Here is a 27,496-nt window from a genome sequence, read left to right on the forward strand (position 1 = left end):
ATATCCTCACCAAAATTTGTTATTTGCATACCTCACTGTGTTTTGTTTTTTCTTTTTAAATCTGCATTTCCCTGATGATTAGTGATGCTGAGCACCTTTCCATGTGCTGCTATTGAGTATTTTTAAACTGATAAATACAAGTATAAATCTTAACACCTGTCTAATTTCTTGTGGGTCTTGGCCCTTTACTTTAACAATAGTTGATACAGGGTGATGAGGGCTTACTTATCACTGACAGATGTCCTGGAAATAACACTGTGTAATGTCCACAGTTAAGCCTGAAAAGGCCATGAGCCACTCAGGTCAGTCTCCTGACAGAGCCCTCCACCACCAAGAATGAGCTCTGCAGTCCTGCCTGCTGGGATGAAGCCCAGGCCTCGCGGGGAGGCTTTCTGAAGCTCCTCCGGCAAACCCAGCTTCAGCTGCTGATGTGGCAGTGACGTCACTTCCACAGGAGTCCAGCTCCTAGTGTTAGTGTCAACCTTAACTGGTAAGTCTCCTTTCCTGAGACCCTAACATCTAGAGCAGAAAGAACCATCCCCACTGTGCCCTGTCTGAATTCCTCACCTTGGGACCATGAGCAAAACAAAGAAGGTGTCTCATGCCATGACATTGAGGGTTAGTTTATAAAAAACATTTTATATTAAAAGCGACAAGGAAAAAATTTGTGGAAAAAACTTGTGGAAAATTCACAGGCTACAAAGGAAGATAAATGAAATTCTGTGTTTCCTTCCTTATCTCTTCTGTAGCTTTGTAGATTCAGTTTCTGGAAGTAACAACTGTTAAGTTTTTGTCCTCTTTCCAGATTTATTAATGGAACGATCAGATAGTGCTGATACACTGACAAGCATTTTTCTAAGAGCTTTACCTACATTTACTCAGTTACTCTTAATTCACCATAGATTCTCAGGTGGTAGCTCAAAGGAGAGTCCTCTGCTTCATTCTGATTTCCTTCCAAAACTGGGTGTCTGAACTCCCTTTTGAATGATGTTCCTCCAATATATTTGGAAATATATCCCCTAGGGTCTTGCCTGGCAGTCTAGTGGTTAGGACTTTGCCTTCCAAATGCCTGGAAGCAAAAAATCTGAAACCATAAAAAACAACTGAAGCAATATTGTAACAAATTGAATACATTAAAAAGTCCTATTAAAAAATAAATACATTTCTTAATTCTTTTTTAAATTTTATTCCTCAACTTCCTTATTTATACATACACACACACACACATACATTTTCCATCAAGCTGGGAAGCGCTAAAATTTTTCATTTTGAGTAATGTAATATTGCCTGTTGTTTTCTACCCTCAGTCATATCTCAGTTGGGTAACCCTTGGGAAAAAAAATATGACACCATCTTAATTATTGTTTTACTTCATCAAGGACCCACTTAATCTGTTAGTTCAGATACTTGGAGGTGAGGTGAGTCAGCAGTTAAGGGCTTCCCTGGTGGCTCACACAGTAAAGAATCTACCTGCAGTGCAAGAGACACAGGTTTGATCCCTGGGTTGGGAAAATCCCCTGGAGAAGGGAATGGCTGCCCACCCCAGTATTTTTGCCTGGAGAATCCCATGGATAGAAGAGACTGGCTGGCTACAGTCATTGAGATGCAAAAGATGGACCTGCCTGGGTGGCTAACACTTTCACACTTTTTTTTTTTTTTTTCATCAGTGATAAGGATTTGTACTAAACCTGGGCTTTCCAGATGGCTCAGTGGTAAAGAATCCATCTGCCAATGCAGGAGACAAGTAGACAAGAATTCCATCCCTGGGTTGGAAAGATCCCCTGGAAAGGCAATGGCAACCTACTCCAGTATTCTTGCCTTGAAAATTCCATGGACAGAGGAACCTGGCGGTCTATAGTCCATGGGGGTCACAAAGAGTCAGACGTGATTAAACACCCAGGGGCACACATACAGTACAGCATTCCATGTCTTGTAAGGGTACATACTTTGTTTTAATAGGGCAACTTTTCATCTTTCTCCTAAAGTTTTCACTTCTACGTTTAGGGGGCTGGTCACTTATCATCCTATAGTCAGTGTTCATGACCATCAAAATGGGGTGTGATTAGGTTTTAAATTATGACCCAGAACACTCTTAGTCCTAGAGTTTTGGGTTGTTTAAAGTTCTTCATTTAGAAAAACAGTAACTACACTTACACCCAACCTGCAGTTGAAAACACAGTGATTTGGTTTTTGTTACTTGTTCAGTGAATAGCCAGGGTTAACACACAATAACAGACAAAGTGTTAAATGAATTGGCAGAGATTGAAGGGTAAGTAAGTCTGTAAATTTAGGTGCATAGAGAGGAAAGAAAGTGGTTTATGTAGAAAATGAGAGAAGGGTTTAAGCAATTTAATAAGCATATGGTTAGAGAGAGAATATGACATTTTACAATTGAATTTTGATTAAAGCTACCTTTTATATCAACTGGAACATATTTTAAATTACTTCATCTAGAAATTTCTGGTGACTTAGAAATACTAGAAATAATTGGAGATGATATATCTACAGGAATATGATGCATTTTATTCTCAACGTGTTAGCCTTGTCCCTCTTCACCCTGAGATGTTCACAAATATCTATATTTGTAGGACAGGCAATTTTCTCTCATATAAATTATTTTTCTAAATCAGGGAAGAATCTGTAAGCCTGGGATTCAGTTTTGAAATAAAATGTTTATTCTGAAAAGCTAAATTTGTCCATAGAAACACACTTTCTATATAACAGCCTTTGGACTCATCCTGTGCAAAGTCCAGTTCACTCTGAAAGTTCTGTGATGAATCGTCTCCATGGTAATGTGATGATACACATTCTGCATTCTATACCAACTGGCACTTTGTGAGCTGAGAGGTTCGCATAAGTGAGAAGAGTTCATCTTCAACCTTGAGTGTTTTTTAAATGGGCAACTTGAATTGCTGTTCTGGAGGTAGGTTCCTACTGATCCTCTAAAGGCTGTTTCTTCAAATGGGCTGGTTAACTTTTACTGAAGTTTTTTCCTCATCTTTTTTTTTTTTTTTTTAATTTCCATCATTCTAGTTTATCTACAGAGATATAAATATATTATATACTTTTGCTTTATTCCTTAATTTATACTTTTTGATTCTTCTGTTAGCTGGGAGCCTTAAATATCTTCCTAAATTTAGAAAAATGTACAATTTTCTAGTGTCAGGTTTGTACATACTCTACCAGAGAATAGATGGAAAGAACTGAAGCAGGAGAACCATGATGTATCCCCAAAAATGGACATTATAGGAAAAGGGGATTACAGCTCAACTCTTCTAAATGTAGCTTCCCAAATCTACAAGTACTAGCAATGTAAATCCAGAAACTTTTAAAAATGAAAAAACCTGGGATTTACTGGTGGAATTTCCATGGGTGGATGTGAGCAGGATCACCATTTGCCTTTGTCAGGGAGTGTGATGAGACAGGGCCTTGCTGCTAGGTTAGTAGGATGAACATTTGGTCACTGAGGGAAAGAGGGTCTGTGTGTTGATCCTCAAGGAGAATCTTGGGGTGAGGTCTCTAGTCTATGAATATGGACATGACTTTCAAAAAGAATATGGGGCTCTACTGTCTTCCACTACAGGGTCTAGAGTATGATGAGCTGATAGAGTCAGAATTTCAATGAGGGAAGACTCAAGGTCCTGCCCATTCTTAGCTAGCACTTTGTCCAGGCTGCTCAAATCAGTGCTCTGATCAGCTGTAAGACTTTGAGCATCAGAGACTTAATTAAAACACCAAAGCCCAGCACAGATGACCACCTTCCCAGTTAACTCACATTAACTCCTCATCTAGACTTGGTCAATGGAAGCAAAGTTAATTCTTGGTAGAGCCATCATGTAGCTTTTGGTTTAGAAAATTCTGAGCTCTGAGCTAACATGGATGCCAAACAGACTACTGGTCAACTCAGCAAGATGACATTGAAAAGGCTGTTGTGACATGGTTGCCCATGTGAAGAATCTGGAGGATGGACAGAATTGAAATCCTATGGTCCTTCTGAGGAGATTTGCCTCAGAAGAAACTTGTATTTTTGGATCAGAAATGGAAATATAGAGACAAACGGTGGAAGGAGGATTTGAGTTCTTTTTTAGGATGAGTCATCTTCTCCAGGGCATCCAGCTCTCAACCGCAGAAAGCTAGGGCCAGGAGAATTTGAGAGGGGGAGTTGCATTCACCATTGTGTGCTCTTGGAAAGTCACTTGATCTCTCTAAATTTCAATACCTTCTACTGTAATATATGGTTACAGCCCCCACTTTGTCCCCCGCATCCTCCCCAACAAGGCTGGATATCAGAGGAGGTGATAATAGATACTCTCCATAACCTGTAAAGCTTTGTTTCTGTGACAAAGGTGGAGTAAGCTTCCATCCCCACTTACCTGGAATCGTCAAAATACTCTCTCTGCTTTCAACCGCTACTAAAGGTCCACCTTATTCTTGACATCACTCAAGACTGAACTCTTACAGAGCATTTATGAAGCTTTTCTATTTATTCATTTGACTGCTTTGGGTCTTAGTTGTGGTACATGGGATCTTCGTTGCACCATGTAGATCTTTCGTTGCAGTGCACTGACTCTAGTTGTGCTACCTGGGCTCAGTAGTTGCACCATGTGGGCTTACCTGCTCTGAGGCATGTAGGATCTTACTCCCCTGACCAGAAATCAAACACCTATTCCCTGCATTTCAAGGCGGATTCTTAACCACTTGACTTCCAGGTAAATCCCTCCTTCATTTCTCTAACATTTTACCTATATTTAATCATTCTTTGCCTCATAATACTAAAAATAGGCCATATTAACATTTCTCCAACTCAGTACAGGAAACTGAGGCAAAGAGAAATCCAAATATCTTTCCAAGTACCTGCTTCTCCTAAATAGGATCTGAATCCAGTCCATCAGGTGTGGTCACCATGCTCTGCTTAGCTTCTAGGTCTCAGCTAAACAGACATATTTGTAAACACAGCCAGTCTGTTGGGTGCTTTCAGTGCACATCAAACTGCAGATCTTCCGAAGTCCACTTTGGATTCAGGAGGCCCTGCTAGGCATCTGGTGATGAAGGGGACCAGAGGACTGAACTGTGGATCAATTATTATTAGTTTCTATGTGTTCTTCTGCTGGCAAGACATCAACTACTATCACCATTATAATGCCTTTCCCAGGATGTTTTGTCTGGAAGACCAAAAAAGACATTCCTCAGAGTTCAAGAACATTAAAGACCAGCTGGGTCAAGAGAGTTCGTTGTTGGCCACACAGTAGGATGCACCCTATAACTGACCCAGTTGAAGGTACTGTGGAAATTTTCTAAGTTCACTCATGAATAAATATTGTAGTATGTTCAGTGTCTCATATTTAAGAAAAAAATGGAAATATTAAGCAATGTTCTTCTTTTGTTTCATGTGTTCAAATTGAAACTATGTCAGTTGGTACTGTTTTAAGTATGGAAGGAAACATGCATTTAAAATTCAACATTTGATTCATGTTTAAGACTGAAGATGATCTCTAGCTATGATTTGGACATTAGCTAATTTTTTAACATTAGCTGTGATATGTTCCTCCCTGAAGCTATGTTTCATGATTTATTTAAATTATTAGACTTTATTTAGAACAGGATTACATTGACAAAAAAGTTGTACAGAAAATACTGAAAATTCTTATATCCTATCACTCCAGTTTCAACTATCATATGTTACTCACAGATACCATATGTGTAGTACATTTATTGAAATTCATGAGATAATAAATTTTTAGTAATTAAAAGTCCATAGTTCACCTAAGATTCACGCTTTGTATTGTTATATTCAATGATATGTTAAATATGCACAATATTAATTAAATATGCACAATTTATCACCATTATGGAACCATACAGAAATCTGTACATTAGTGTTCATAGGATATTCTTAGTAGTCAAATGGTAGAAGCAACCCAACAAGCATCATGTGATGAATGGGTAAATGAAATATGACATATACTCAGAATGGAATACTATTCATCTATAAAAATGAATTAAAAAATAAAATTTTAAAAAAGTAAAAAAAAAGAAAAAACCAAAAAGAAAAAAAAATGAATTAAGGATTGAAATATGTTACAAAATGGATGGACCAAATAATACAAAAATTTATTATGGTTATTGAAATAAGGCAGGCACAGAAAGACAAATATTGTATGATTCCACTGGTTTAGGGTACACAGAATAGGCAAACACATGGAAACTGGAAATACAAAGTACCAAGGCCAGGAGGTATGAGGGAAGGTGGATTATGACTTCATGAGTATAGAGGTTATACTCGATCTGATGAAAAAGATTTAGATGTAGATGATTTTGATAGGTATGCAGCATTGCAAAAGTAGAAAATGCTATGAAAATTTTTAATTCTTAAAAATTATGAAAAGAATAAATAGAATGTATATTTTTTAAATATAAATTTATTTATTTTAATTGGAGGTTAACTTTGATCACAATGCTCAATTGCTAAGTCGTGTCTGACTGTTTGTGAGCCCATGTACAGCAGCACACCAGGCTCCCCGCCCTTCACTATCTCCCAGAGTTTGTTCAAATTCACGTCCACTGAGTTGATGATGCCATCCAACCATCTCATTCTTTGTGCCCCCACCCCCTTTTCCTCTGCCCACAATCTTTCCCAGCATCAGAAGCTTTTCCAGTGAGTCTATTCTTCACATCAGGTTGTCAAAGTATTGAAGCTTTAGCATCAGTCCTTCCAATTAATATTCAGTGTTGATTTACTTTAGAATTGACTAATTTGAACTCCTTGCTATCAAGAGTCTCTTCAGCACCACTGTTATAAAACATCAATTCGTTGGCACTCAGCCTTCTTGATGGTCCAAGTCTCACAACTGTACATGACTACTGGAACAAAGTGATTTTTAGTGCTTACCTTTGTCAGACTAACAATTTCAAGTTGATCAGGTTCCCCTTAGCTAGAAAGCTAAAGGTTCTTTGTCTCATTTCTGAAACATTCATCTCTTTAGCCTTCCTCCACCTACCGGGAAGGTTGTCCAACAGATCTCAACCCACACTTATTGACCATCTACATCCGTACACTGCTCCCACGTGTCCACATTAGCACGGTCTCTCCAATCAGCATCACAGGTGTCCTGACTACCCCTCTACGTCCTCCTAGAGCTCCCTGAGGACGAGCTGTCCACCTCAAATTTGGAGGAAGAGGCCCTGCCCACCGGTGCGGTAAGTGCTCCAATCTATCTGAGGTGAAAGCGTTGCTTCATGGCTTTACTTTTCAGTTGAGTTCAGATAAGGGTTCACAATATTCAAGACAGCTCATACAAACAGTTTTTAATTCAGTGGATGAATGTTGAGTCTTCAAGCAGAAAGCTTATACAAAAGGACATTATTTAAAATGACAACATCAATTAGAAACTGTGGTTGGGAGCACATGTCTCAGCTGAAAGCTTTCCCTCTTGAAATAAAATTTTGTAACTGCTAGTCAAAATGGGCTTCAGAGATATTTCAGGGAAAGCATGAACCTTTCCCACAGGAATCCTCTCTGTTTTGTTTTTGGGCCATGGACTCAACAACACTTTCCCATTTGGTTTTTTGAGGATAAAAAAGAGAACAAAAGCCCTGTATGCATAGTACACAAGATGCTGACACCCTCACACTGTTTTCTTCTCTTTAATTACAGGTGAAAGAAACCAACAAAAATGGTAAATATTCAGGAATCATCCCTCTGCTGAGAAACAATCTACATGATGGAGGCAGGGGTCTCTTGCGGGTTGTGGTTGGAGAGGCACCCTGATCCTGGGTCCCTAAAGGGGCAGAGGGGTGGGACTGCAGAGAAGAGACTGATCTCCCAGGATGAACAATAACTGTGTTCAATGGTCCTTGGAAACCACTACATCATTTAGATGCTTTGCGTTTGTGTGAATCAGGGTTGTAGTGCCTTGTGTGAGCCCATGTGATGTGGTTTTGAATCTCTGTGTGTGTGTATGTGTGTGTATGTGTGTCTCTTCAGAAATGTTTTCCTCTTACACAGCACAAGTCAAGTGTGAACTTTGAAAATACCTCTCATCACCACTACACACTGCCTATACATTATGTGATTCTTTCCTCAGCTTAGCCATTCCTCAAGTTTGGTTAATGTTCATTTTCCTCAGATGAAGATGGTACTGAGAAAAATGGCCTTAGCTCTTGACCTCCTAAATGGAAAAGCCAAACTGAAAACATAGGGATGGTCCCAGTGTGTCTGCACTGCACCCCTGACCTGCACTGATCACTCAGTCATGGGATGCTCTGTCATGGAGCAAGGGGGTCCCTGCATCTGTGTCCATGCCTGCAAGTACTAGCAGCTCCAGAGGTTCAGACCATGGCCATCCTTATAAGGTAGCCTCAGTGGTCACACAATCCAGGGCAAACACAGATGGGCTAACGACCAACTTTGGCAGAGTCATCACTCTGAAAGACACCTCAGGACTTGCATCCTCCCAGTCAACTCACAAATTCTGAAAGTTGTGTGGCCGACACTGTAGGCCAAATATGTTGGTGCTACTGTTATTGCTTAAACAAGGATAAAGCAGATAATGACCAGGGAGATACTTCATTGTACATTATCATAAGCCTTACATTGATAAACCCTGTAGTACACACTCAAGGGAAGATGTCAAATAGATCACAAAGTGGTACTTGATAGTTAGCCTAGTGACCATGACTCTATTTGTAAATCTCCTGCACAGCTGGGTCATAGACATCTTTTACCCATGCTTCTTATCCACAATGAACTGTCCCACAAATTGTCTGACATCTGTGAGTGTGACAGCCACTGACTCAGCGGACATACAAATATTGTTTGGAAAATGAAGACTGGGGAAAAATATCACATGACTGATAGTAGCAATTTGGAATAGTAGGGTTGAATTCAGTCCTCTAACAGAATTTCCTTTCAATCAAGAATAAAGGCTCATAGAAGTCTCATTGGTAAGTTAAATGGCTGTAACTGCGGATCCTGGGGATGCAGTGATCTAGGAAGGACTCCAGAAGACAGGGGTGATTTAGCAGGAGTTGTAAACAGGCAAACGGGTCATGGATCTCTGTCATTGAAAGAGGGCATGCATTTTAGTGTTTCTTTTGTCCTCATTGGTTAGATTATCTCTAGTTAGATTGCAGAAGCTGTGTTTCATTTCATTCCTGCTCCTCTCCTTTGCTCCCCTTCCTTCAGCAGCTTGACTCAACATCAGCTCAATCCATAGTTACTAACCTCCCTCATGCATGCACTCCATCACACGTCCCTGTCAAATAATAACAAAGGCTGAGTGACTGGTGAGCAGCCTCAGCTGTGTCCTGACAGCTGTGCTCTGTCCCTCTAGCACCCCAGGAGGACCTGGTGGAGGAGCTGCCCCAGGCCTGCGCAGAGGAGCAGCCTCTGAGCATGCTGAAGGTAAGCTCATCTCTCTCTATCCGGGAAAAGACTGCTCCATCACTTCTTTATTTTTATTCAGCTGAATACAGTTATAGTAGTCTGACAATGTAAACTCTCACTGATGTATGCAATTCCTTGGCTGCAGAAATACTGAGGTTAAATCTATTATCAACACAGACATGTTTCAATAGGACATTAAAAATAGACGGCATCAGTTACTACCGTAGGTGCTTTTAGGAAGAGAAATTTTCTCCTCCTTGAAAAGTAATTTTGTAATTATTGGTTAAATTGAAACTGAGACCTCTTAGGTGAAAAAGCCCAGCCTTTTAAAAGGGTGCCTGCCCTGTTTTCCTTTGGGGCCACTGACTTAAAGAATTTTAGTTATCTGAGGATAAATATCAGATGACAGGAGACTTACTGCAGATAATACATGATGCTGAGACCCTCACACTGTTTTCTTCTCTCTAATTGCAGGCACATGGAGTAGTCTATGAACACGGTAAATATCAGGGATCATCCCTGTGCTGAGGTACAATCTAGAAGGAGGTGGGGCTCTCTTGATGGCTCTAGTTGGAGAGGCGCCCTGATCCTGGGTCCCTAAAGGGGCTGAGGGGTGTGGGTGCAGAGGAGAGACTGATCTCCCAGGATGAACAATGACTGTGTTCTATGGTCCCTGGAAACAACTACATCATTTAGATGTTGTGGGCTTGTGTGAATCAGGGTTGGGGTTCCATGTGTGAGCCCACGTGATGTGATTTTGAATCTCTGTGTGAGTGTATGTATGTGTGTATATCCTCAGAGATGTTTCCCTCTTAGCACAAGTCAAGTGTGAACTTTCTAAACACTTCTCATCACCACTGCACACTGGCTATACATTACATGATTCTTTCCTCAGCTCAGCCATTCCTCAAGTTTGGTTAATGTTCATTTTCCTCAGATGAAGATGGTGCTGGACAAAATGTCCAAATTCTTGACCTCCTAAATAGAAAAGCCAAATTGAATATCTAAGTGTGGTCCCAATGTGGTTGCTCTGGACACCTGACCTTCATTTGACACTCAGACCTGGGATCCTCAGTCATGGCACATGGGGATCTCTCCATCTGTGAGCCATGCTGGGAGCTACTGGCAGCTCCAGAGGTCCATATTGTGCCCTTTATTATAAGGGGAGTTCAGTTGTCACTTCCCTGGTAGCTCAGATGGTAAAAAATCTGCCTACAATGTGGGAGACCCAGCTTTGATCCCTGGGTTGGAAAGATCCTCTGGAGAAGGAAATGGAAACTCATTGCAGTACTTTTGCCTGGAAATTCCCATGGAGGGAGGAACGTGGTAGGCCATAGCCTATGAGGTCGCAAAGAGTTGGACATGACTGAGTGACTCCACCTTCACTTTCACTTTTCAGTGGTCACAAAAACCAGGGCAACAAAGTCGTGTCAGACTCTTTGTGACCCCATGGACAGTAGCCTACCAGGCTCCGTGGTCCATGAGATTTTCCGTGCAAGAAAACAAGTGGACTGCCATTTCCTTTTCCAGAGGATCTTCCCAACCCAGGGATTGAATCTGGGTCTCCTGCATTGCAGACAGACACTTTACTGTCTGAGCCACTAGGGAAGCCCCAAAGATGGATTAACAGACAATTTTGGCAGAGTCTGTAGTATGAAAGGAACCTTGGGACTTGCATCCTCCTGGTCAAATCACATATTCTGAGAATTTTGTGCCCTTATGTAGACAATGTAGGTCATAACTCTTGGTAGTAGTGTCATTGCCTAAAAAAGGAATAAAGAAGATTATCAGGAAGATACTTCATTGTATTGGGTCACATTAAAATAAGCATCACATTCATTAAACCCTGTAGCACACACTCAAGGGAAGGTGTCAAATACATCTCAAAGTGGAACTTGTTAGTTAGCCTAGTGACCATGACTGTTTATGTAAATTTTCCTGCACAGCTGGGTGAAAGATAGTCAGCATTCATCCCATGCTTCCTCTCTATAATGAACTGTCCCACTAAATGTATGACTTCTGTGAGTGTGGACAGCCACTGACTCGGTGGACATGCAAATATTGTTTGGAAGATGAAGACTGGGAAAGAATATCACATGACTGACAATAGCTTTTTGGATAGGTCGGACTGCATACAGTCCTCTAACAGAGTTTGCTTTTAATCAAAAATAAATTCTCATAGAAGACTTGTTAAGTACAATAGCTGTAACTGTGAATGCTGGGGAGGCAGTGATCTAGAAAGAAATGCAAAAGCCAGGGGCGATTTACTAGAAGCTGTAAACAGGCAGGAGGGACATGGGTCTCTGTCATTGAAAACTGGCATGCACTTTAGTGTTTCTTTTGTCCCCATTGGTTAGGTTATCAGTAGTTAAATGCAGAAACTGTGTTTCATTTCTTTCCTGCTCCTCTCCTTTGCTCTCCTTCATCCAGCAAAGAGGATGATTCAATAGCAGCTCAGTCTATAGCTTCTGCATTTAACTACTGATAACCCCATGACCCCATCAAAAAAAAAAAAGCAAATAAAACAGCAAAAACAGAAAAAAAATGCTGAATGATTGGTGAGCAGCCTCACTGTGTCCTGATATTTACTATGTGTCCATCACTCTAGATCCCCTGGAGGACCCAGTGGTGGAACTTTGCCGGGACTGGGCTAAGGAACAGAGTCTGAGTACCTTGAAGGTAAGCTCCTCTGTCTTTCTCTGGCATAGGAACTGTTGCTTCACTTATTTTTTATTCAGTCAAATACAGTTATAGTAATTTGATAATGTGCATTATCACTGATGTATGCAATTCCTTGGCTGGGGAAATATTGAGGATAAACCTATTATCAGTACATGCCTGATTCAAAAGGACATTAAAAAAAAAAAAAAAAAGACATCAGTTACTACTCTAGGAACTTTCCTCAGTAGAAATTTTTCCCCCAAGAAAAGTAATTCTGTAATCATTGGTGAAGTTATACCTGAGAGTGCATATGTGAAGTTCGTCAGGCTTTTCAACAGGGCTCCTCTCTTTTTTGGAGTGGACCATTGAGTTGAAGAGTTTAAGTTTTCTGAGGAAAAAACTCAGATAACAGATGACTTACTGGAGAGAAAACACGATGCTGACACCCTCACACTGTTTTCTTCTCTCTAATCACAGGCATACGGAGCAGTCTGTGAACACGGTAAATATTCAGGAATCATTTCTTTTCTGAGGAACTATAGAGTTGATGAAGGTGGGGCTCCCTTGTTGGCTCTGGTTGGAGAGGCAACCTGATGCTGGATGCCTACAAGAGTTGAGGGCCTGGGGTGCAGAGAAGAGGCTGATCTCCAAGGAAATAGCAATGTCTGTGTTCTATGGTACCTGGAAACAACTACATTCATTGTTTAGATACTGTGAGTTTATTTGAATTAGGGTTGAGAGCCCAGTTGTGGGCCCATGTGGAATGTTTTTGGTGCTCTGTGTGTGTGTGTTTCTTCAGGAGATGTTTCCCTCTTACACAGCACAAGTCAACTGTGAACTTTCTAAACAGTTCTCATCAGCACTGCACACTGGTTATACATTACCTGATTCTTTCCTCAACTCAGTCATTCCTCAAGTTTGTTTAATATTCATTTTGTTCAGATGAAGATGGTGCTGAGAAAAATAGCCTTTGCTCTCGACCTCCTAAGTGGAAAAGCCAAACTGAAAACCTCGGGGTGGTCCCAGTGTGACTGCTCTGGACCCCTGACCTGCACTTATCACTCTCATGGGATCCTCAGTCATGGGGGTCAAAGGGGTCCCTGCACCTATGTACATGCCTGGAGGTACTAGCAGCTCCAGAGGTCCAGACCATGTCCACCATTATAAGGTGGGCTCAGTGGTCACCGAACCCAGAGCAACCAAATTTACATGAACTGCTAACTTTGGCACAGTCATTAGTGGAAAGGCACCTCGGAATCCACATCCTCCTGGTCAACTCACAGTTTCTGAGAGTTGTGTGGCCTTGTGTAGACAGTGTATGCCATATCGGTTGGTTCTAGTGTCCTTGCTTAATCAAGCAATAAAGCAGATTATCCTCAGGGAGATATTTCACTGTACTGGGTGAATTTAAAATAAGCCTTACATTGATTGAACCCTGTAGCACACACTCAAGGGAAGGTGTCAAATAGATCTCACAGTGGAACTTGTTAGTTAGCCTAGTGACCATGACTGTTTATGTAAATTTTTCTGCACAGCTGGGTCCAAGATAGTCAGCATTGATCCCATGCTTCCTCTCTATAATGAACTGTCCCACTAAATGTATGACTTCTGTGAGTGTGGACAGCCACTGACTCGGTGGACATGCAAATATTGTTTGGAAGATGAAGACTGGGAAAGAATATCACATGACTGACAATAGCTATTTGGGTAGGTCAGATTGAATACAGTCCTCTAACAGAGTTTGCTTTTAATCAAAAACTAATTCTCATAGAAGACTTGTTAAGTACAGTAGCTGTAACTGTGAATGCTGGGGAGGCAGTGATCTAGGAAGAAATCCAGAAGACAGGTGTGGTTTACCAGAAGCTCTAAAGAAACATGAGGGCCGTGGGTCTCTGTCACTGAATTTTGGAATGCAGTTTAGTATTCTTTAATCCCCATTGTGTAGGTTATCACTAGTTAAAATGCAGAACTGTGTTTTATTTCTTTCCTGCTTCTCTCCTTTGCTCTCTTTCATCCAACAAAGAGAATGATTCAACAGCAACTCAGTCCATAGTTGCTAATCTCCCTCATGTATACACTCCACACCATGTTCTCATCAAAAACAACAACAGAAAACAAAAACGCTGAGTGATTCTTGAGCAGCCTCACTGGTGTCCTGACAGCTACTCTGTGTCCTTCTAGCTCCCTAGGAAGATCAGTGAGGTGGAGAAACTGTGCTTTTTATTATAATCAACTGTCCCACTAAACATATAGCCCCTGTGAGTATCGACAGCCACTGACTCAGTGGACATGTACACAGTGTATATAAACAAATATTGACAGAAAAGTATGATGTTATTCATAGCATAAATGGTAGGATTCAGTGTTTTCAAATCTTGTATATTTGATTTTCTTTAAGACAAGTGATTAGTGAATTAATAGAATGGCCCAGGATTAAATTCAGTCCTCTAACAGTTTACTTTTAATCAAGTACAAAGTCTCATAGGAAACATGATGAACAGAGTAGCAGCAACTGTGGATCTCGGAGGAAGAGTGATCTGGGAAAAATCAAGAGACTGTGGCAATTTAGCAGGAGCTCAAAATGAGCAGGAGGAGTCATGGGTCTCTTTCAGTGAACAGTACATGCATTTTAGAGTTTTTCTTTTTATAGATTGAATATTTCCTTTTGATTAGGTTCCTCTTAGCTAGAGGGCAAAGATCTGTTTTCATTTCCTTCCTCTTCTCCTTTGCTTTCCTTCCTCCTCCAAAGAGGATGAATGAACATAAGTTCAGCCCATGCTTACTAACCACCATATCCATACACACCACCCCATGTTCACACAAAGGAAAAAACACTGTTTTTTCTTTTTTCCTAATTCCTTTGCAGCCTCACCACTCTTCTAACAGCTACTCTGTATCCCTCTAGATTTCACTAAGGACCTGACAGTCAACCCAGCTTGTGACAGGACAGAAGAGATTCCATGTGACTCCAAGGCAAGTTTTTCTTTTTATCCTGGTCTGAGATAGAAGTATTGTTTCATTTCTCTTTCAGTAGAATAAACTTATGAATCTTTGAGTGTGTTCATTTTAGATAGAAACAATTCCCTTGGTTGGGATAATGTTGAGTGAGAGTCTTATTACCAACTCATGATGCCTCAGTCCACAAGTTATTAAAATTGTTAGCATCCATTACACCCTGTACAGAGTTCTCTCTCCTATAGTATGTTTTCCTCTAAGAAAGGAATTCTGTAATTTCCAACCCAAGTGGACTTGGAAGTTTCATCCTCCAGGCAAAGGTCTTGCCTTGCATCCTGAGTATGTGTGCTCTGATCTTGCTGGGTTCCCTGGACTCCACCACTGTTCCTCATCAGGCTTTCCACTATCACCTAATGAACCAAAGACTGTGCATCTGTATGATCTTACCCTCATAGTGTCTTCTCTTCTGTACTTGCAGGTGGCCCTTTCAGCATGTGCAAGTGGTACGTATTCTACAATCATTCAGTTGGGGAGATAAAGCTTTGTATATGAGAACGTTAGGGCTTTCTCACTGGTTTTAGTGTAGAGGGAAACTGATTCCAAATTCCTGCTGGGAATGAATACAGGGGCCCTGGTGATATAAAGTAGTTTTCAAGTAAAATAATGTGGCTGATTATTGTAGTTCCAGGAAGAAACTGTACTATGGTTAATAGTGTAGGTTTGTGTCCATGGAACTGGGTATGTCCCTAATCGTAATGAATAGTGTGATTCTTCTTGTGTGTGTGCATTTTTTGTGTCGTGTTTTTCCCAATTTTTGTCACCCTAAATATCACTGTCAACTCTCCACCCCCAAAATTCCCATCACCATTGCACCATGAATGAGGATGTATATACACATTCATTGTATGCTTTGATTTTATGCCAAGCGTACATCCTTTAACCTGGAAAACAAACCCCATTACTCTCCATGAAAATATTTTCAAGATTCTTTTTAACTTTTATTATTATTTTTTTTTATTGTCTGTACTGGGCCTTCATTGCTACGCAGGCTAGTCTCTACTTGTGGAAAGCAAGGACAACTCCCTAGTTGTCCTGAGTAGGCTTCTCACTTTGGCGGCTGCTTTTGTTGCACAGCATGGGTCCTGGGGCTCTCTGACTTCCTCATTTTTGGCATGTGGGCTCAGTAGTTGTAGCTCCTGGGCCCTAGGGCACAGGCAGTAGTTGTGGCACATGGGACTAGTTGCTCTGGGACATGTGGAATCTTTCCAGTCCAGGGATCCAGTCCATATCTCCTACATTGGCAAGTATATTCTTTTTTTTTTTTTTTTTATGCTTTAATAAAAAAGTTTTTATTTTCAGTAAATTATTTTCAACATGTGTACCTTTTCTTTTTTTTTTCTTTAGTTTTATTTATTTATCTACTTTACAATACTGAGCCACCAGGGAGGCCCTACAGGATTCTTTTGAACAAAACTGTTTCAGAACCTCCCTTACTGGGTCAATTACACCTTTGCTGCTGCTGCTGCTAAGTTGCGTCAATTGGGTCAGACTCTGTGCAACCCCATAGACGGCAGCCCACCAGGCTCCTCCGTCCCTGGGATTCTCCAGGCAAGAATACTGGAGTGGGTTACCATTTCCTTCTCCAGTGCATGAAGGTGAAAAGTGAAAGTGAAGTCGCTCAGTTATGTCTGCCTCTTCGCCACCCCATGGACTGTAGCCTACCAGGCTCCTCTGTCCCTGGGATTTCCCAGGCAAGAGTATTGGAGTGGGGTGCCATTGTAAATATTGTCTCCTAGTAGGTCTTATGGTATTTTGATTGGTCATGATTAATCACTCTGCCACTTCCCTCATTCACACTCTTTCCTACTAGAGCCTCCAAATGAATCTTCCCCCCTCACCCAAGGCACCTAGTACTGGGGAGGCTCCTTCCTTCTTCAGGGAGCCCCTGGTGGTACCTGCAGGCCACACCCAGTTCTAGAGGAATCTGAGAAAGAAGACCCTCTAGGAATAGATGAAGGAAATTCAGTACAGTTTTGCCTCTTAAGCTTTGAAATGTTCAGTCTGTCCTGTTAATTCCATGTTGTTCAGTACATCTCTAGAACTTTTCCATCTTGCAACTAAAACTTTATAGTCATTGAATAGACATTCCCTGCATCAACCTCTTCCCAGCTCTTGGAACTACCCTTTACTCTCTGCTTCCCTGAGTTTTCCTTTAGATAACTCAGGTAAATAGAATTGTGCAATATTTGTCTTCCTGTAACTAGCTTATTTCACTCTTACTGACATCCTCATGCTTCATTCATTGCTGCAAATGACAGGATTTCCTTCATCATTAAAGACTGAATCACATTCCAGTGTATATATACACCACATTTTCTTTAATGATTTATCTGCCTGTGGACACTGGGTAGATTTTTTTATCTTGGTTGTTGTGTACAATGTGGCAATGGATATGAGATTGTAGATATCTCCTGGACATTCTCATTTTATCTCCTTTGGACATACACTCAAAAGAGTGATTGCTCAGTCTTATAATGGTTCTCTTAATAATTTGTTGAGGGACTTCTAAACTTCCATAGTGACTACACCATTTTCCATTTCTACTAACAGGGTACAAATGTTCCACTTCTCTACATCCTTGCCAATACTTGTTATTTTATTTTTATAATACACATCCTGAAAGGTGATATCGTCTTTTCACTTGGTTAGCTCAGTTGGTAAAGAATCTGCATGTAGTGCAGGAGACCCTGGTTTGATTCCTGGGTCAGGAAGATCTGCTGGAGAAGGGATAGGTTACCCACTCCAGCATTCTTGGGCTTTCCTTGTGGCTCAGCTGGTAAAAAATCTGCCTGCAATGCAGGAGAGCTGGGTTCAGTCACTGGGTTGGGAAAATCCCCCGGAGAAGGGAAAGGCTAGCCACTCCATTATTCTGACCTGAAGAATTCCATGGATTGTAAAATCCATGGGGTCGCAAAGACTGAGTGACTGACTTGTGCTTTCCATTTCACTGATACTTAGTGATGTTGACCACTTTTCTTATGTATACTGATCACTTCTATTTCTTCTATGAAGAAATGTCTGCTGCTGCTGCTGCTGCTAAGTCGTGTCAGTTGTGTCCAACTCTATGCGACCCCATAAACGGAAGCCCACTAGGCTCCCCCTTCCCTGGGATTCTCCAAGCAAGAACACTGGAGTGGGTTGCCATTTCTTCTCCAATGCATGAAAGTGAAAAGTGAAAGGGAAGTCGCTCAGTCGTGTCCGACTCTTAGTGACCCCATGGAATGTAGCCTACCAGGCTCCTCCATCAATGGGATTTTCCAGGCAAGAGTACTGGAGTGGGTTGCCATTGCCTTCTCCTGAAGAAATGTCTACTGAAGCTTTTTACACATTTTTTTAAACTCAATTGTTTGCCTGCTGTTGTTTTGAAGTTGCAGTTGCTTTTTTATATATTCTGGATATTGTCCTGTTATTCAGATACAAAGTTTGCAGGTACTTCCTCTCATTCTATAGGTTGCCTTTCTGTTGATTGTTGAGGAAACTATCCTTTCTTCACTTGGTAATTTTAGAACCTCGGCAAAGATCATTTGGCCACACACATATGAATTTATTCAAGATTCCCTTCATTGGTCTCTCTGCCTATTTTGTTTCTGGTAGAACTCTATTTTGACTGCTGTGGCATTCTAATGTGTTTTGAATTTAGGAGGCCTTAAGGCCCCATTGTTCTTTGCACTCAAGATTGTTTTTTCTCTTTGAATTTCTTTTGAGTTCCATAAGTATTAGAATTGGGGATTCTTTTTTTCATTTCTATAAAAACGACATGAGATTTTGTGAGTTGTTTCAATGTATATGTACATCACATTTAGTAGAATAAGAAGGTCAGTCTGTGACCTTCTAGTCTATGGCCATATTCCAGTCTATGAATATGTATGTCATTGAAATTACTTGTCTCTTCTTTCTTTCAACAGTGTCCTGTGGTTTTCAGTGCACAAATCTTTCACTTCCTAAGGAGCCTTTTCCACTGCCTTGCTTGGGTGCCCTAGAGTCAGGGATGGGAAAGATGGGCTCATGAAGAGAATGAATGTTTCTCCTTCCCCTCTGTACCTACTCTCTGGTTACTTGTAGTACAGGAGTGCTGGGCCATGCCCTTTACCTCTGCCTACAAATGAGCTCCCTATGGGGATTTTTCTTTGAAACTGAGTATTTACCTTTCTATTGGAATGTCCACAAGGAATCTCCCAATGCCTGGCCTGTGTCCTAGAGCCCCAGGTATACCTAAATATGAATGATCATATTAGGCCAACAAATCTGCAATAAAGAACAAATGAGGACAGGCAGTTTGTTGCCTTTTCCTTATCTTTGGAGTTCTTAGAGCTGAACTTTCCAGTGTAGTAGCCACTAGTCAGATCTGCCTATTTATAATTAACCTATTTCAAACAATACTTAACTTGATATATTAAAAACAAAACAAAAAACCACACAATTACCTGGTCACCCTAGCCATATCTCAAGTATGTCCATAAGTGTTGAAATTTCAGGTTGGTAAGCTTGAATGCAAGCTATATTGGTCCTGTAGAAATGTAAGGTTGAAAGGTGATTCTCTCAGCATCTCTCATGTGAAATATTGCAACTGTGATCACCATCTTGTTGAAGGGCTCTGACTCCACAAAGCACAGGGGAGGTCTGTGAACCTGCAGGGACAACCAGAAAGATGCTGTGTGAGCAAAGTGGAGAAGGAGAAATGGGTGGGTCAACTTGTATAATAACTGTATTATTGTTCATGGTTGTCTTTCTACAGACTGCTTCTTGGACAGTGTCAGCAGCAGTGATACAGAAGATAATGCAGGTAGGGAACAACTCTCAGGTGGGATTTAGAAGGAGAGGGTTCCTGGACCACTCAGGTTACACCTGCTTCTGTGGAGATGAAGGAAGGTGAATATAAATTCAGGAAGAAGAAGGAAATGTATTAGAACTGTGATTTGTTCTTCATACATTTTAATGATATAATAGAGCTATGTGTCCATGTACTATATATTGTGCTGTGCTTATAGTCATCTCTCCTTGCTTTTCCATTTAGAAATGGCCTTTCTCACAAGACACCTCTTTCCTTGGCCTTTCACCACCAAATATGAAAGCTTGGTTTCTGGGTAGTACCTGCAGGGTAGTATGGACAGGGACGTTAGCTTCGTGTTTAAATTCTCCTATGATGGCCACATCCTAGTGGGCACAAAAGTCTCATAGTCACTTAACACTGGAGACCAAGTTCTGCAATAAGTGTCAGGTGATGGGTGAAACGTGAACCCTCTCCATCTGCATTTTCAGGACATGTGGCTTCCCCTCATGTTTGTTCTCACTGTTTATTCCTCATATGAAGGGTGCTCTCAGGATTGGATGAGTCAAAGCACACCTGCTCTAGCATCCCTGCCTGGGCTGAGTCTCCTGGAGCTCATCTCAGCACCACACCTCCCCAAGGATGCTGTGCTGAAGGTGCTTCCACGTGAGAGCAGTCCATGTTCAGCTGCCTCTAGAGACCAGCATGGCCACAGATTCTAGAGACTGTGAAGGGGCCACTGGACTTCTTTACACATATTCTCACAGCCCGACTGACCTTGTCTCCAGGGACTGAGCAGACTTGTCAGAGACTCAGAGCAGCAGGACTCGGGGTCACTGATCTTTTTAGAACTCACTATTCCCTCCAGACAAAAGCTCCAGATGGTTTTTATCACCATCTTTGCACACTCCTCAACTCATTTATTTATCTTTTTAATTTTTTTTGCATTTGATTTGTTGTATTTTCTTATACATTTTGAGTATGAGCTCCTTATTTGAATATGTTTTGTATTTTTTCTGTGGGTTATCTTTTCATCCTATTGATTATTGAAGAGGCTACACTTTTCCTGTTTTGTGGTCTTAGAAACTTGGTGAATTTTATTTGACCATGTATCCATGAATTTACTTGGGGGTCCTTATTCTGGGCTTTAGGGCTATGCATCTGTTTCTATGTCAATATCATACAGGTTTGATTCCTATATCTTTGTAATGTGCCTTGAAATTAGGAGGGGAAAAACTTTGATCTTTGTTCTCAAGATTATTTTGTCTTTTTACAGTCTTTAATGGTTCCATATATCTTTTTGAATTTGCTTTTTCCATTTCTATGAAATTTATGCTAATATTTTGATTGGTGTTGCAATGAATTTTTATCTAGCTTTGGGTAGCATAGAAATGTCAGCAGTACTAAGTCTTCAGTCTATGAGCATGATATGTCATTTCAATTCCTTGTGCCTGGTTTAATTCTTTCAGTATGGTTCGTGGTTTTCAGTGTGCAGGTTGTTTGCTTTCTAAAGGTACTTTGTCCTTGACCTCTCTGGACCTTTCAGAGTCAGTGGTTGGAAGGATGATCTCATGAAGAGACAGTGTCCCTCTTTCTCTTCTGCACATGTTCTCTGATTATGTTCAGCATAGGTGCCCTGGGCCCTGTGCCCATACTCTTCCCCTCAAAAGGAGCACCTGCTGGGAATTCCTCTAAGATCTGGGTGTTGACATTGTTTCAGTGTCCCAAAGGCTCACGAGTACCTGGGATGTGTGCATGAGCCCAGGAGAAACACATAAATAAATCACCAAATCAGGCCAGCCAAATACCCTGCAGAAGCTGTTGGGCTACACTTCACAGGCCTGCAAGCCCTGTACTGCCTAGATTTGAGGCCAAAGAAAGGTCCCAGAGTTTACAGAGATATCAAAGTTTTAATAGATGGAATGTCTTATATATCTGAAGTAAAAGGGTCCTGGAGAGACACCTACTGTGGACAGCAGGTGACAGGCAGAACACAGAAGCTGCAATATTCTTCACTCTGGGGGGATGGGAAATCTACCAGTTACAGGGGGAATTAACAGCAGATTGGCTCATTAGTTACACTGGTGACCATGGAAACCAGTAGAGGGCCACATCCCTCTCTTACCCCCTCAGGCTAAATACTTTCATAGGCCAGAGATCTTTTCTTTGTTAATCTACAGGAAAACAGCTATCTTGAAAAGGGCAGAAAATGCAGAGGGAATAACCAAGAGAAAGGTGGTAACATTCTATATATATTTATTTGTTCACTCACTCAGTTGTGTCCAACTCTTTGTGATCCAATGAACTATATCCCCCCAGCTTCTCTGTTCCTGGTATTCTCCAGCTAAGAATATTGAAGTGGTTTCCATTTCCTCTGCCAAAGCATCATCCCAACCCAGGGATTGAACCCATGTCCCCTGCATTGGTAGGCAGATTCTTTACCACTGAGCCACCTGGGAAGCCCTACGCCCTCCCTTTTACCACAGTGCCCTGGTATTCCATAAACTGTTCTGCCACAATCTATCAGAAGTGTTAGAACCATTGGAGCTGATCTTAAGATTCATTCAATCTTGCCTGGTGGCTCAGACAGTAAAGAGTTCGCCTGCAATGCAGCAGACCTGGGTTAGAACCCTGAGTCAGGAAGATCCCCTGAAGAAGGAAATAACTACCCATTCCAGTATTCTTGCCTGGAGAATTCCAGGACAGAGGGGCCTGGTGGGCTACACTTTATGGGGTCACAAATTGTCCAACACAACTGAGTGATTAAGCACACACATATATAAACATATATAGAGGATATTGTGAATTACAGTGTGGTAGCCACTAGCCAGATGTAACTGTTATAGTTTGTTTAAAGGCATGTTTTAAATGGTCAAAAATACTTGCAATTTCAGATAGGTTAGCATGAAGGTGAGAGCTCTAATGGGCCTATAGAAGTGAAAGTTTGAAAATTGACTCTTTCAGCATCCCTGTCTTTAGGTTTGTAACTGAGATCAGTGTCTTATTGAAGGGCTCTGATTGCACAGAGAACAGATGACTGCCATCTGCTATCCACAGTGGGGTGTCTCTTCATGACCCCGGGAAAAAGGTCAAGGTGATGCTGTAAGAGCCAGCAGGGCCTCCACTGGAGCAGAAGTGGGTGGGTCATTCATTCTGATCACCTTGTTGCTCCTGGTTGTGTTCCTATGGAATGTGTTGTGGAGAGCATTTGGTGTGGTGGTGAGGAAGGGGACACTGGCAGGAAACAACATTCAAATAGGACCTGACAGGAGAGGGCTCCTGAAAATATAGGGTTAAACCCTCTGCTTGCAGGCTAAGGAAGGTTAACATGAAATTAGAAAGAAGGAAATGTGTGTAGAGTTGTGAATTACTCTTTTCATATTTTAATGATATGATAGAGAAATTGTGTCCTGGACTTGCATTGTGCTATGTTTATAATCACCTTTTCTTGCTTTGCTCTTCAAAGATTATTTTTCCTGTAAGAGCTGCTCTCTCCTGCTTTTGTCACTGACTAGTATGAAAACCAGGTCTCTGGTCAGCACATCTCGAGTATTGCGCATTGCAGACTCTGTTTTCTACTGTATGCTGAACTATGATGGCCATATCCTATGGGCTCAAAACTCATTGCCACTTAACACTAGAGACCACATCCCTGTAGTGCATGTGAGGTGGTGACTGAGGCGTGAACTCTCTCCTCCTGCACTTTCAGGACTTGTGACTTCCTCTCATGTTTCTCCTCACTGTTAATCCCTCAAGTAGAGGGCACTCCCAGGGGTGAGCACATAGGCTCTGAGTCCCTGCCTGGGCTCAGTCTCCTGAAGCTCATCTCAGCCTCTGCACCATCCAAGTCTGATGTCCTGAAGGTGCTTCCATGTGAGAGGTCCATGTCCAGCTGCTCCTACCTCCATGGCTTCAGATTGTACATTCTGTGAAGAGTCCACTGGGCTTCTTCACACACTTGCTTTCACAGCCCTGCTGACCTGGTCTTCTGGGATTGAGCAGTCCCAGGGCAGCAGGTCCTGGGGTCACTGCTACTCTCAGAACCCACTGCTGCTTCCAGACAGTCCTGCCCCTTCTCCCCAACCCGAGGCCTGCCCCATCCTCTGTCCTTTCCTTACACCTTCCCAGGTCTCATCCCTCCAGTTTTCCAAGTCTTAGTGCAAACCAGGAAGCTACCAGATGTTTATCGAGGACCCTTGTCACATCATTCTGGCTAAATGGAATTGGAAGTGTTTGCCTCTGTCCTAAGGGTCTGTAAAACTTAAGGTGTTGCTGTGAGCATTAAGTATCCCCCAGGTAACTCATATCACCAAAGGCAACAGGAGAGTCTCTGTTATGTGAAATTTTGTCCTTCCCTCCCCCAGGGCTCAAAACACTCTCAGGTCCATGCCCAGTCCTCCCTGGCAGGGATGGATTATTTAATTAAATAATGGGCTGATAGAAGACAGTGGCCATACACCCATGGTCCTTCTTCCAATGTTCCCATGTTGGAGAACTCTAGGGTTGATGGAGTTTCAAGGAGCAAGGAAAGGAACAGTGATAAGAGGAGAGAAATGAGGAAGGAAGTAGAGGAGAAACAGGGGGAGAAGGAGGGAAGTGAGGTCATGGGCAGAGATGCATGGAGACAGTGACCGCCTGGAGGAGGAACAGGTTGACATGGCCTCATTCCTGTTCGCATGTAGACAAGTTGAGAGTGGTGACAGGAAGCTGCAGTTCAGAGACCCACTTTTTCACTGAAGAGGTGAAACACTGAAGCCCTGGGTTGTCCCTGGAGAAAAGGCACCAGGGGTCCCAGGGTCAGGCTCTGAGGGGCACCAGGGTCCTCCAGTCACATCCTGACTCTAAGTCTCTCCTTTGCTTTCCCACAGACTCTCCACATGACTACTACCCTCAGACATCAGAAAAATGCATGGAAGATAATAAAGATTCAGAGATAGAGAGCAAGAATACAGAGGTCATTTCTTCCTTCTTTCATATTTTTAAAAGTTTTCTCTTTTTCTGATCCACAGACTCTTCCTTGTAACCCTTCCCCATCTCCACTTTCCGTCTTTTCGTGATTATCCTCCTGGAGCACCTGGTTTCTTATAGGCACGGGGGATCCTGAGAGCTTATATAAAACCTGTGAATCTGTCTTCAGCTCTCTTCCCCTACTCTCATAGCATTGCCCCAGCTCCTGACCTCATGTCTGCACCCTTCAACCTGGTTTTGTCACTATGACTGGCCTGAGAAGGAGTGGAGGCTGGAGTTAGTATGTCTGGATCCATGCAGTTGAAGTGCCTGCATGAAGTCTGCCCTGCCCTGGGTTACCCCATATAGTTGCTTTCCTGCCCTGAAAGAGCTTGGACCTGCCTGACTGATCTCTTTCTTTCAGATTTCAGAAAAATCTTTGCTTGTTTGCTGGAGGAATGTTTTTGGGGGGATAAAAGATAATAAAGAAGACCAAGAAAAGCAAGAATGAATGTGGGACCTGGGTGAAAAGGTGAGGCAGAGAAGGGCACATGTCTGCATCATGTCCTCAACTCACTTGGTGGGGCTTCAGAATCACCAGCAAAAACACTGGGGTCTGTTGCTGAGTGTGACCACAAAAGTGGAGACAAGAGGGTGGTAACAGTCCGTCCATGCAGATGAGAGGAAGATGCCCTGAGCACGTCTCCCCAGGGTACAGGTCCTGTCCCCAGATGCCCCTGAGGTTTCTGGGCTGGCTCCTCTGGCAGCTGTTACATTTGCAGGGAGGCTGGGGGGCACTGTGGAGCCACTGTGTGCCTGAGTCAAGGAGCTGCTGTTCTCTTTGAAGATCCCCACTGGAGGCTTCCTCATCCCCCTCTGCAGGACCCAGCTCTGCCCACCCAACCCCCCAAAGGCAGCAGGGGATACCCCTAGTTCATCACCAGCTGCAGAGAGAGGTTGGGGAGGCCCCACGCTCCCCAGTCCTGGGCTCCTGGGAACAGAGTGAAGGAGACACAGGTGCCCAGAGCTCATGTAGGCAGGAGTCACCCGGCAGCTCCACATCCCTGTGGGTGCTCCCTGGTCCTGAGGGTCCCAGCCAGCCTGAGAGGTTTCCTCAGTCAGGTGTCCAGTCTGGGGTCCCTCAGGTTCTTGAACCTGGAGTCCTTGGTCACTTCAGGCACCATTTCTTAATCTGAAGTTGGAGGTTCTGCAGATTCTTCTGTGTATGTGTCCAACTGAAGACACACCAGAAAGCAATACAGTGCCATTTGGGATGCTGGTAGTGGTAAGGGAGCCACCTATCAATGCAGGAGACACAAGAGACTCAGGTTCAATCTCTTGGTAGAGAAGATCCCCTGAGGAAAGGAAATGGTAACCCAAGCCAGTATTCTTGCCTGGAGAATCCCAGTGACTTGAGGAGCCTGGTGGACTATAATCCTAGGCTGCACAGAGTCAGACATGACTGAACTGAGCAGCACACTTGGGATGAGTGGCAAGATTCAAGTTGCTTATGTTCCTTTTATTTTTTTCTGATTCTGTCATTAACAACACATCTTATTTTATTATAATTTAAAAATCAGTGTCTTCTGTCAAAGGTTAGTGTTGCAACATGCTAAACGTAAAATGCACCTTTTTATTACAACAATATAATAACAGTTTAAAATCATAAACCTCAGGAGAGTTTGGCTGGGGCTTGGAAATGATTATTAGGGAAAATATAGACCCTAGGTGTCTGTCCATTTCCAATGCTCAGGTCTCAGGAGCAGTTGTACTGAGTGTAGGATGGGTGGATATGTTCTCATACCCCCGATGACATCTGACCTCCTGCTCCTCCCAGGGGCTAGAGAGAAGGGAGGACCCAAACATTCAGCCCTGGATCCCAGAGTCCCCTGTTCCTCTGACTGAGTCTCACTGTCCAGGGTACCCATCAGTTGAGGGTTGCCGGCCGGATGCCCAGGTGTACTCGCTCCTGTGGGACATTTCTAAACACTCCCTGCTGACAGAAAACACACTCAGGAAGGACAGTCAAATAGGCCCAGTGCCCTGCAGATCTGAGCTCCAAAGCCAAGTCTAGATCCTGGGAAGTCTTCTGGGTCATGCACACCCTCCTCAGGGAGCCCTCTTCTGTCTGACTCTGCACCTCCCAGGGACTCCATCACCTGTGTTGCTGTTGCAGGCTCTGATCTGAATCCATGAAGACCTGGACCTGGACCCCATCCTGGACCCCACAGGGGATACAGCCCCCACAGCACCAAGAGCCTCATCTGGACCAGATCATAAGAGGCCTCCCTGCTTCTCTCCTGAGGGTCCTCATTTAGTACAGCTTCAGTTGTTTTGTTGTATAGATTTAGTATTAGTTTTTTCTACAGTGTTATCTATATGTTGTGCATTTATCTGTATGTTCAATATTTATATGTAAGGTTTTTCATTAAATTTTTAAAATATATCTTCTTTTTTAAAATAATTTTTCTATTAAAGCACACACGTGTACAGAAAAGCACCCTCAACAGAGGTGGAACTTAATGAATTGTCATAAGGCAGTCACCCTTGTGTCCACCACAAAGACCTCCCCCCTCACATACAACTCAGTCTTCGTTGAGTAAGGAACTGCAAATTTAGTCCTTGCATCTGTCCTCATGTCACTGTCTTTCAGTTCAGTTCAGTTCAGTTGCTCAGTCCTGTCCGACTCTTTGCGACCCCACGAATCACAGCATGCCAGG

General features: G+C 42.4%; 1 long non-coding RNA gene across 1 annotated transcript; it reads left to right on the plus strand.

Moving 5' to 3' along the window:
- Positions 1–2,731: 2,731 nt before the first annotated feature.
- On the plus strand, positions 2,732–27,222 carry LOC100848559 (uncharacterized). Its single transcript, XR_003029644.2, has 14 exons — positions 2,732–2,923; positions 5,153–5,278; positions 7,136–7,197; positions 7,655–7,676; positions 9,333–9,403; positions 9,860–9,884; positions 11,994–12,064; positions 12,524–12,548; positions 14,952–15,019; positions 15,480–15,504; positions 19,797–19,844; positions 24,698–24,783; positions 25,201–25,308; positions 26,953–27,222. It is a non-coding gene; the product is annotated as an uncharacterized lncRNA (long non-coding RNA).
- The last annotated feature ends 274 nt before the right edge of the window (positions 27,223–27,496 follow it).

Source organism: Bos taurus, chromosome 16 (genome assembly GCF_002263795.3).
Source record: "Bos taurus isolate L1 Dominette 01449 registration number 42190680 breed Hereford chromosome 16, ARS-UCD2.0, whole genome shotgun sequence".
Lineage (NCBI taxonomy): Eukaryota > Metazoa > Chordata > Mammalia > Artiodactyla > Bovidae > Bos > Bos taurus.